The sequence below is a fragment of the Sciurus vulgaris genome, assembly GCF_902686455.1.
Source record: "Sciurus vulgaris genome assembly, chromosome: 2".
NCBI lineage: Eukaryota > Metazoa > Chordata > Mammalia > Rodentia > Sciuridae > Sciurus > Sciurus vulgaris.
In genome coordinates, this window is record NC_136462.1 from 87,117,365 (window position 1) to 87,128,486 (window position 11,122).

The following is an 11,122-nucleotide window of genomic DNA, read 5'->3' on the forward strand; positions in this document are numbered from 1 at the left end:
AGACTCATTTCATAGGCAAAGACACTCACAGGCTGATAATAAAAAGATGGAAAAAAATATTCCATGTAAATAGAGTCCAAAAGCAAGCAGAAGTAGTTATTCTTGTATCTGACAAAGCAAGTTTCAAGCAAAAATTAATCAAAAGAGACAAAAAAAAGGGACCACAAGAAGACATAATGATAGTAAATATTTATATACCCATGTCACTGTACCTATTTACATTAAAAAAATGCTCTTGAAATTAAATCCTGGATAGATCCCAGTACAATAATACTGGGTGATTTCAACATTTCCATTTCACCAATTGATTGGTCATCCAAATATCAAATCAAATATCAAATCAATGAAGATATTTCTGACCTAAATAATGCTATAAATTCAAATGAATCAAAATAACTTAGGAATTAGACCAGAAACTTTGCAGCTCCAAGAAGAAAATAAAGGGTCAATACTCCAACATATTGATGCAGGCACTGACTTCCTTAAGGAGACTATTAAAGCTGAAGAAATAAAACTAAGAATCAGGAAGTGGGACAGCATAAAATTAAAAATTTCCTTCCCATCAAAGGAAATGATTAAAAGCATGAGAAGAGAGCTTACAGAATGGGAGAAATCTTTGATAGCTACTCCTCCGACAGAGGTTTAATATCCAGAATATATAAAGAACTCAGAAAACTTTATACCAAAGCAAATAAACAAAACCCAAATAACATGATCAATAAAATAGGCAAAAGAACTGAAAAGACATTTCTAGAAAGAAGAAATTTGAAAAGCTAACAAATATATGAAAAAATGTGCATCTTCCATAGCAATCAGGAAAATACAAATCAAAATTACATTGAGATTTCATCTCACTCTTATCAGAATGGCAATCATCAAGATACAAATGTTGTTCTGGTGCTGGGTTAGGTTGTCATTAAATGATAGTGAGAATGTGGTGGAAAAGGTGCAATTGTATATTGCTGGTGTGATTGTAGATTAATACAACCTCTCTGGAAAGCAGAATGGAGATTCATCCAAAAACCTGAAATGGAACCACCATATGATTCACCTATTCTACTCCTCATAATTTATGCATAAGTACAAAAATCAGCATACTATAATAATACAACCACACCAATATTTATAGCAGGGCAACTCACAATAACTAAATTATGGAATCTACCCATGTGTCTTTCAAAAGATGAATGAATTAAGAAAATGGAATTTTACTCAGGTACAGCATTTGACAGTAAATGCATGGCAATGGAGAATATAATGCTAAGTGAAGTAAGGCAGACTCATAAAATCAAAGGTCATATACTTTCTGCTGTTATGGAAACTAGAACAAAGTAAGGGGAAAATGGGGGATCAGATATCATAAGGGTAAAGGGAGATCTGTGCAATAGAAGAAGATTGAGTGGGAAGGATGAAGAAAAAAGGAGAGGAAATGTGGAATGAATTTGACAAAATTGCACTATGTGCATGTATAAATATACCACAGTGAAGTCCACCTTTGTGTGTATCTATAAAGAACCAAATAAAAATAAATAGATAAACAGATAAAAGGAAAATCAGTAATGCAGAGGGAGGGGAATATGGGGAGAGAGGGGGCAGGAAAAAAGGAGGCACTGAGGACTGAAATGGAGCACAGTCATGTGTGTATGGCTGTGTCAAAATGAACCCACCTATTATGTATAACCATAATGCACTTAGAAAAGTATTTTTAAAAATTCCCTGTAGTAAAACTGTTTAGGAGAAATAGCATCTTAGTCATCACTAACCATTATTGTCAAGAGAGAAAGATCAACTACTCAGACCAGATATCCAAAGGAAGGAAACAATAGTGGTGAATATCAATTGGGTTGAAGAATAACTACAAAATATTAAAGTATTCTCTTGAAGCGCGGGTATTTAGGAACTCATAAAGCATTCATTCCCAGGGAGTCCTGGGTTGGGTTGGGTTATTAGGCAGCTGTCAAGAAGCTGGAGCATCCAGTGGATGCTGAATACAGTGGAAGTCGATCTTAGAGTTTAGAAGATACATTAATGAATTATACTGCTCTCTTTAGGATTATTTTTTCCTGGCAAATTTCATTCTTCTGCTGAAAGATAATTTTTTTCTTTCACTTGAGCAAAGTAGAAAGGTTAAACTACAACAATGTAAGTACTGCCAATACACAATTAAGGTTTTCTGGGGTGAACTGAATCTTTCACACCTCTCTGCTTCAACACTTATGCCCAGTCTCTAGTATATCCATAGGGACCCTCATCTCCTGAGTTCCAGACCTGAGATGACTTTAGCTGCTCTTATGGGAGATTAAATTTCTTTTATTAAATATTATTTTAATTGACAGTGTAACTATGTGTTTATCTGGTATAATATGATATTTCAATTCATGTATATTATGTGTAATGATAAAATCAGAGTTATTAGCAAATATATCACCTCAGACATTATCATTTCTCTGTGCTGAGAACACTGAAACTCCTATTAGATATTTGACATGTACAGTTGTTGTCAACCATAGTACAATATTTTAATGTGCTTTAGAATGTTAGAAGTCAGTCCTTCTATCTAACTATTCCCTTCTACCCATTAACTGTTCTTTCTTTATCATTACTTTCCCCATACTCTTCCTAGGCTTTGGTAAGCACAATTCAACTCTCCACTTCTTTGAGAGTCACATTTTAACTTCCACATTTATGTGAAACCATGCTGCATTTGTATTGCATGGCTGACTGACTTCACATGATGTCCTTCAGTTCCATCCACGTTTCTTTGAATGGCAGGATTTCATTTTCATGAAACGTATGAAACTGTATACAAACGTATGTGTGAATGTATGTGTGTATGTATGATTAGTAATATTAAGCATTTATTCATATACTTGTATGTGTAATCTCATTGATCAATGCTGTGCTTTCGGGTCATGTCCAAAAAATCTTTGTTCGGATCAGTGACCTGAATATCTCCCCCACGCTTTCTTCTAGATATTTCATAGTTTGGGGTCTTACATTTAAGTCTTTCATCCATTTTGAGTTGTTTTTCTTTTTTGGTAAGGTATTTTAAAATGTGATCTATTTTCATGTCTCTGCATTTAAATATCCAATTTTCCTTTCAATATTTATTGAAGAGACTTTACCCAATGTAAGTATGGTATTGCTGCCTTTGTCAAAAATGAGTGGGTTATAAATAAACAGTTTTATTTCTAGGTTCTCTATTCTGTCCCATTGATCTATGTGTCTGTTGTTATGCTAGCACCACACTGTTTTAGTTAAGGTACATTCCTCCTAATAATTTGAGAGTTTTTATCATGAAGGGTTAATAGATTTTATTGAATTATTTTTTCTGCATTTTGCAAGATCATGAGACATTTTTTTCTTCATTCTGTTGATGTGATGGATTATATTTATTGATTTGTATATGTGGAACCATCCTTGTATCCCTAGGAAATCTCAGTTGATCATGTTGTATAGTCCTCTTGATGTGCTGTTAGAGTCAGTTTGTTTGTATTTCATTGAGAATTTCTCAATAAAATTTATATTATATTCAATAGGAATATTGATCTGTAGTTTTTGTTTTGTTTGGTTTGTATGTCCTTGTCTGGTTTAAGTATCAGCCTCATGCTGGTCTTGCCAAATGAGTTTGGGAGGGTTTCCTCTCTTTCACTTCTTTGGAATAATTTCAAAAGAATTGGTGTTAGTTCTTCTTTAAATTTTGATAAAGATTAGTAGTGAAGTCATCCAGGATTTTTCCTTTTTGGAGCACTTTTTATTATGGATTCAATCTTGTCACTTGTCATTGTTCTCTTAAAATTTTATATGTCCTCATGGTTCAATTTTGGTAGGTTACACTATTCAGAAATTCCAACTGGTTCCTGGGCTTGTTGGCATTGGGAGGACAGCCTCGATGCTTCCTGATGGCTCTGTCTATCCCAACACTTGGGATTAGCTACACAACTGCTTCCTGTGGCCACAGGATGCTGACAAGGCCACCAACTGAACTGCTGAAGGTAGCTATCCAGTTGCTTCATAGAAGCCTAGGTAGTTGGTGTGTCAAAAGTACACTGGGCAGCAGGAGCCTAGATAGTAAGAGGGAAAAACACGGTATGGACTCCAAACCCAGGATAGTGCAGCAGTGTGATAACTCAGCAGCTCTCCAAGTTGGGCTTGGGGGCCCATCAGAACTTAAGACTTTTTCAGCAGCAAGCATTTCACATGTATGTGGCTGAGGTAGAGACTGCTGAGGACCTCTTACTTAGCCTTACCCCACCAGGCGATATCCCTTTTGGCTTAAAGTTGTTCTTGAGAGATGGGATGGTAGGTGCTATCTTCTTTACCATTTTTATGAGGCCATCATATACCTCTGTGTTCCAGAACACCTTTGTTCTTCCTCAAAGACTCCAATGAAATTGCTTTATTCTTTATTTGATTTGGTCCTTTTTCTTGTGGAGGAAAGCATCCTCAACACATAGAATGCTCAGTCATCTTGCTCTGGATGAAAGTTTCTAATCCCAGGCTGCTTTCCTGACCATTATTTCTCCTGATGTAATTCTTTTCTGTGAGGGTTTCCCTTTGGCATCCATGTTTTATGCTGACTTCCCAGAGTTCTTTAGTAGAATGAGTTTGACCTGTTTCCTATAGTTTATAAAGTGCTTTCAGAAATATATTCTTGTCTGATTATTATATCAGTCTTGTAAAATAGGGATACATTTCACAGAAGAGGAAACCAGGTCTCTTTTCAGATAAATTTTGATTTGCTCCTTTCTGTTTACCTGGACTTAATCTTTGCTAATAGAATACTAATTGATTCTTATAAGGCTGGAAATGGTCTCTTGGGCCAGCTGCCAATTTACAATAACTCAAATAGAAAATAACTGAAATAACAATGGACTGTTCTAGAAAGTCCCCAAACCACAAATCCACACGTTTCAAAGTCACAGAAAGCTTTCTGATGTTGAGATGGATTTAAGAAGGCATCAAGATTTTAGAAAAAAGATAGCAAATAATTGCACTTGAGTGATACCAGGGAATTCTTCTCTAGAGCAGTAGATTAAGGATGTGGCTTGAACTGGGATTCTGGTCAAAGAAAGTCTGAATTCAGTAAGCTGTCATCTAAAGCTGAAATTAGCTTCTATTACTTCCCAGGGTTTTAAACCCAGGCCAGTCAGTATCTCCAGGGAAGTGTTTCTCTCTCTCTCTTTTTTTTTTTTTTTTTGGCAAATGTTGCAAACTTGCCACTCTTCATGCATTGGAATCAGGGAATCAAGCATCTGTGAAAGCTGCCAACATGTTTCTGTTTCCTGGTCTCATTTCATAAAAGGGTACTGATGCAATGACACGGAAAAAGGCTTGTAGAATAAGCCCAGAGAAAAAAAACGGCACACTTAAAAAGCTTAATGAGTATTTCTTTAGTGCTTTCATTGTTGAATTTAATTAAGTTCTCCATAGACTTTTAGGTAAATAGAGCTTAAAAAAAAAAAAAAACAAAAACAAAGCAAATCTTATCCAAAATTGCCTATTTGTAAGTCAGCTTCATTGCTGTGACCAAAATACTCCATAAGAACAATGCAGAAGAGGAAAAGATTTTTTTTTTTTTTTTTTTTTTTAGCTCCTAATTTCAGAGGTCCACTCTGGACCTGAGATAAAGCAAACGTCATGGCAGAGGGCATGATGGAGGAAAGCTTTCTAGCTTACAGTAGATAGGAGCAGGAGGAGCTAAGGTCAAAATATAAACCTCAAAGACATGCCCCCCAGTGACCCACTGCCTCCAATCATGCCTTAACTGCCTACAGTTTTCACCCAGTACAGTAGTCCTTTCACATTATTAATAGATCAAATGAATTGATGCACTGATTAGGTTACAGTGGTCATAATCTAATCATGAGCTTTCAGGGGACATCTCATATCCAAACCATACCAATTCTGTTCAAACTAAATTGTATGTATAGCACATATCCACAAAACAATTTTATATAGTGAAAATCATGGTTTTTGGTAAAGATTCTTTCTCTTGAGAATCCTCATTGATATAAATGCAATGTTTTCCTTTTCATATTTGCCTACAAACATGGAAGCTTTCGATTTTTCCTTTTCTTTTTAGAAAACATGATTATGGGGTTTCATTATATTTAAACATCCTTTGTGTCTGAAAAGTACTTAATATACCTCATGTTGTAATATATTTATATCACTTTTGTATTGCTATCAACTTGCTAATTTAAGATATGGAGGTCAGATTCATCTGAGAGAATTAATGAGATTCAGGAAAATTAAGTGCTTTAAAGTACAGTGAGCCAGAAGCAGAAAGAGAAGAGATTTCTCTGTTTAGGACCTGCCATGTACTAGATATAAGAACTTTTCTTATATTATTTAGTCCTTGCCATAACCAGTGAAATAAGTGTTTTTACTCCTGCTTAAGAGAAAAGAGAACTCAAAAGGATTAGGAATTAAGGAACAGTTTTATTAGAACCTATGCACATGGTCCCTCAGATCTGAAGAAGGACTCTACCAAGATCAAACAGTTTCTTCAATGCGTCAGTTGAAACACACAAAGCTATAAGCAACTCTCACAAATGCTATTCAGTAGAAAACATACTATTGTCTATTCCCTGGAACTGTGTTGTCTAACTTTAAACAGGGTCTTCAAGTTACTTATTCCTTGATTTTCTCTAGCTTTGCTCCCAAAGTTGCATATGGTAAGAGGGCCATGGTGGCTATAATTTGCTGGCATAAACATCAAATCACGGGAATTATTTTGATTTGTAGTAGATATACCAAGTGACATCTTGGAAGTTCATGGAATTAGACTCAGGTTAATGGATGTCTTTAGCAGATCTAGGAAGCAGTGGGATTGTTTGGTTCCTGAGCTCTCTCCTTGTGGCTATCTCTAAAGAGCCAACAACCTGAGACAGGAATTTTGGGCTCCTGAGCAAAGGCTTGCCTTTCCCATAATGTCCTGCCTGAATACAGATTTGTGAACTAGATAAATGATTTTCATTTAAAGTCGCTAGATTTTGAGTTAGTTTACAACTGAAACAGAAAGCAAGACATTAACATAAAAATGGTTGAAATATGCTTAGGAAGTATTTAATATGCAAATGGGTTAGAAGGTAAAGCAATATTGGGTAATATAAATCCTTATCATTAAGCACGGAAGGAATTTTTAGTTTGTTCCTTTCCTATTAAGATGAAATTTATAAAATGTGATTTTGTTACAAAATGTCAAGTCAGCAATTCCTTTGTGGGGTGAGGTGCGATGGGGTGAGACTGCATGTGCTGAATTAGACCACAGGCTCCAGAGACAGAGTTCTATGAAGAGGAAAGAAAAGGAAATGGGCAGACAATATGGCATAAAATTTGCCTTAAACACAACAGAAGTGATAATGTCATTTTGGGATTATGTACTTTTGCTTCTTTAAACCTCAAAATATTGCAGGAGGGAAGATGGTGGAGTGAAGCTAGACAGCAACTCTTGACTCCTCGGCAACTGTAATCTAAGCAGTGAATCAACAACTGAGCAGGGAGGTGGTTGGCAGATGGAACGCTCTGAAACAGAAGATTAAATAGTTTGAGACTTGGAGGGACTCAGAAACTGGATACTGGAGCAAAAAATCAGGAAAAGAATTTGTTAACATAGAACCCTGACCCACCCAGGGATAACAAAGGGAGAATAAAGGAGAAGCAAAGGTCACAAGCTTACTTCCTTAAGAACAGTAGAGCCAGGGGTGGTGGCACACACCTGTAATTACAGTGACTCCATATAGCTCTGAGACCCTCAGCAACTTAGCGAGGCCCTGTCTTAAAATCAAAATTAAAAAGGGCTGGGGAATATAGTTCAATCCTCAGTACACAAACAACAACAACGACGACAACAAAAATCAACCAAACAATAGTAGAAAAGAAAGTTAAACTGGAACAGGAAGGGTAAAGATAGTAAAATATCTCAAATTGTGGGCAGAAAACTGTGCCAACTAGCCATCATGTAGAGATCACACATTAACCAGTCTCCCTGGAAGAAATTAAATCTATACAGCTTCTCCAGACCTGTAGTCATAACCGATAATACTATAATTCCTATTTCAGTACTGCGTGTAGAGGGATTGCTTGTAGCTGAAGTTTGCTGAGAAAGCCCCCTCTTCTCATTGCCAATAATGGGACTGGGGTGGAGCTGATCTGAGAGCAAGTCACTCTCAGGGAGCCAGGCACTGGCAAAGCAACAAGACCCCCAAATTTCAGGCCAAGGAAGTAAGACCTGAACTTTATTTTTTTTTAATTATTATTTTTTATTTTTATAGACTGCATTTTGATTCATTGTACACAAATGGGGTACATCTTTTCATTTCTGTGATTGTGCACCATGTAGATTCATACCATTCATGTAATCATACATGTTCATAGGGTGATGACAGGGTAATGATGTCTGTCTCATTCCATCATTTTTCATACCCCCCTCCTCCCTCTCATTTCCTTCTATGTAATCTAAAGTTCCTCCATTCTTCTCTCACCTCCCACTCCCCCATCCTCATTATTCATTAACATCCACTTATCAGGGAAACATTCAGCCTTTGGTTTTTTGGGCTTGGCCTATTTCACTTAGCATACTATTCTCTAATTCCATCCATTTATCTGCAAATGCTATAATATTATTCTTCTTTATGGCTGAATAATACTCCACTGTGTGTATATATACCACAGTTTCTTTATCAATCATCTGTTGAAGGGCATCTAGGTTGGCTCCACAATCTAGCTATTGTGAATTGAGCTGCTATAAACATTGATGTGGCTGTGTTACTGTAGTATGCTAATTTTAAGTCCTTGGGGTATAAACCCAGGAGTGGGATAAATGGGTCAAAAGGAGGGTCCATTCCAAGTGTTCTGAGGAATCTCCACACTGCTTTCCAGAGTGGCTGCACCAATATGTGACTCCACCAGCAATGTACAAGTGTGCCTTTTTCCCCACATACGCCAACATCTATTATTTTCTGTGTTCTTGATAATAGCCATTCTAATTGGAGTAAGATGAAATCTTAGAGTTGTTTTAATTTGCATTTCTCTAATTACTAGAGATATTGAACAATTTTTCATGTATCTATTAATCACCTGTAATATCTTCTTCTGTAAAGTAAGACCTCAACTTTCTATAGAACTACCCTCACAGATGTGGGTCTGTTGACAAAGTCCTCAGGTGGTAGGCAAAAACCACACAAGTGAATTAGCCAGCAGAAGCCCCATGCCTAGTAACATTCCAAATGGAAGTAGGCACACAGTGCTATCTCCTGCAGAGTGCTTGTGGATACAGGCTAGCCAAGATGGTCTAGTGGCTGAGAGAAGCCACAGAAACCACAGCAATAGGACAGAGGCACACATACCTGAGTGGTACTACTTACCTCACAGATTCTGGGCTGCAGAGTGTAGATGACACCCTGTCCCAGTGGCAGGCTAATCCCCATGATCAGCAATAGCAAGAGTGGGAGGCTCCCATGCCCCAGGAGCACCCAGGTGCCCACAGGTCCTGCACACCTGGACCTCATAGTCACAGTCAACATACACCCAGACACAGGCTGCCCAAAGACCCAGTGATGGGCAGGGGGGTCAGTTAGCCACAGTAACCAGCAAAGATCCCTGTGCTCAGCACCCCAATCCTCAACAGAAGTGGCCTGTGGATGACTGATAGTGAGGACTAGGCGCTAGCAGAAGAGAAGAAAGGCAGCAACCTGAACAGAAGCTCTGTGCCCCAGCAGTGCTTCACACCTTTCAGAGGGTCCTCAACCTTTGGTCCCATAGCTATGGGTAGTTACAGAGCACATTCAGACACAGGCTCACAGAAAGCTCTCCTTGGGAAAATCCAGAAACCTGCAGAACGCCCTGCAACTGGCGGAGCCCCTCTCACGTTGGTAGCACAATTAGAGGTCCTACAGAGTGGCATCCCACAGACAACAGGCACTACCCAGTGTGCCCAGACACATATCCAATGGCCCTCATGCACCTGTGGGGAACAGCGGTCCTGAACCTCCCAAAGGCTGCCCAGTGCCAGTTCAGCTAGACCACTACGCCTCTGCCTTAGACTGCTACACTCTGCACGTCCTGAATTCTACACAGGGGATACCACATCAGATTTTAAAACTCTGGGTATAAGGACCATTTCTACAGGAAGGCACACAGACTGCATTCCCAGTCATGGAAATACCTGGGAGCCAAGTCAAAGGTAAATAAGAATGTCTTTTCTGATGCATTGTTAAGCTATTAGGTGTCTAGATTCACCAAAGTACAGAAGGGGTCCTCCTAGACCCTGTCTGAGATGTACTGATGAGATCACTACCATCAAACCAGAGGAATTTAGAGGTAAATCCAAGAAACTGTGGAATTTTTTAAACACCCCCAAATCTGATGAAATTTAAATTGGAAAAATCCAATATGAAATCTCCCCAACTCAGATAACTTGGCATGGAATAACACATCTCTCTAATACCAGTTTTGATCATACAGATATCATTTTCCAAATGAAATTGACGCATTTACCCATATTACTTGATATTGATTCATCAACCCAATTTGATGTATTTCTCCTGTTTTATTAAAGCATTTAATGGAATCTTTAATTCTATCTTTTTCTCCTTGCTCATGTTTCTTTTTTTTTTTTTTTTTGTAAACAAATGGGATACATGTTGTTTCTCTGTTTGTAAATGGAGCCAAGGCATACCATTTGTGTAATCAGAGATTTACACAGGGTAATGTTGTTTGATTCATTCTGTTATTTTTTTCCTTTCCCCCCACCCCTCCCACCCCTCTTTTCCCTCTATACAGTCCTTCCTTCCTCCATTCTTGCCCCCCTTCTTAACCCAAACCCTAAACCTAACCTTAACCCTAACGCTAACCCCTCCTACCCCCCATTATATGTCATCACCTGCTTATCAGAGAGATTATTCGTCCTTTGGTTTTTTGAGATTGGCTTATCTCACTTAGCATGATATTCTTCAATTTCATCCATTTACTTGCAAATGCCATAATTTTATCATTCTTTATGGCAGAGTAATATTCCATTGTATATATATGCCACAGTTTATTTATCCATTCATCAATTGAAGGACATCTAGGTTGGTTCCACAATCTGGATATGGTGAATTGAGGAGCAATGAAC

The 11,122-nt window shown here is 37.8% G+C and overlaps 1 pseudogene across 1 annotated transcript in view; it reads right to left on the bottom strand.

The window, feature by feature from the left end:
- The window catches only part of LOC306655312 (splicing factor 3B subunit 4-like), a 77,641-nt pseudogene extending 68,126 nt beyond the window's left edge, over nt 1–9,515 (bottom strand). The window contains exon 1 of the transcript in view: nt 9,372–9,515. The product of the transcript in view is annotated as a splicing factor 3B subunit 4-like (transcript). The remainder of the gene's footprint in view (nt 1–9,371) is intronic.
- Between the last annotated feature and the right edge of the window lie 1,607 nt (nt 9,516–11,122).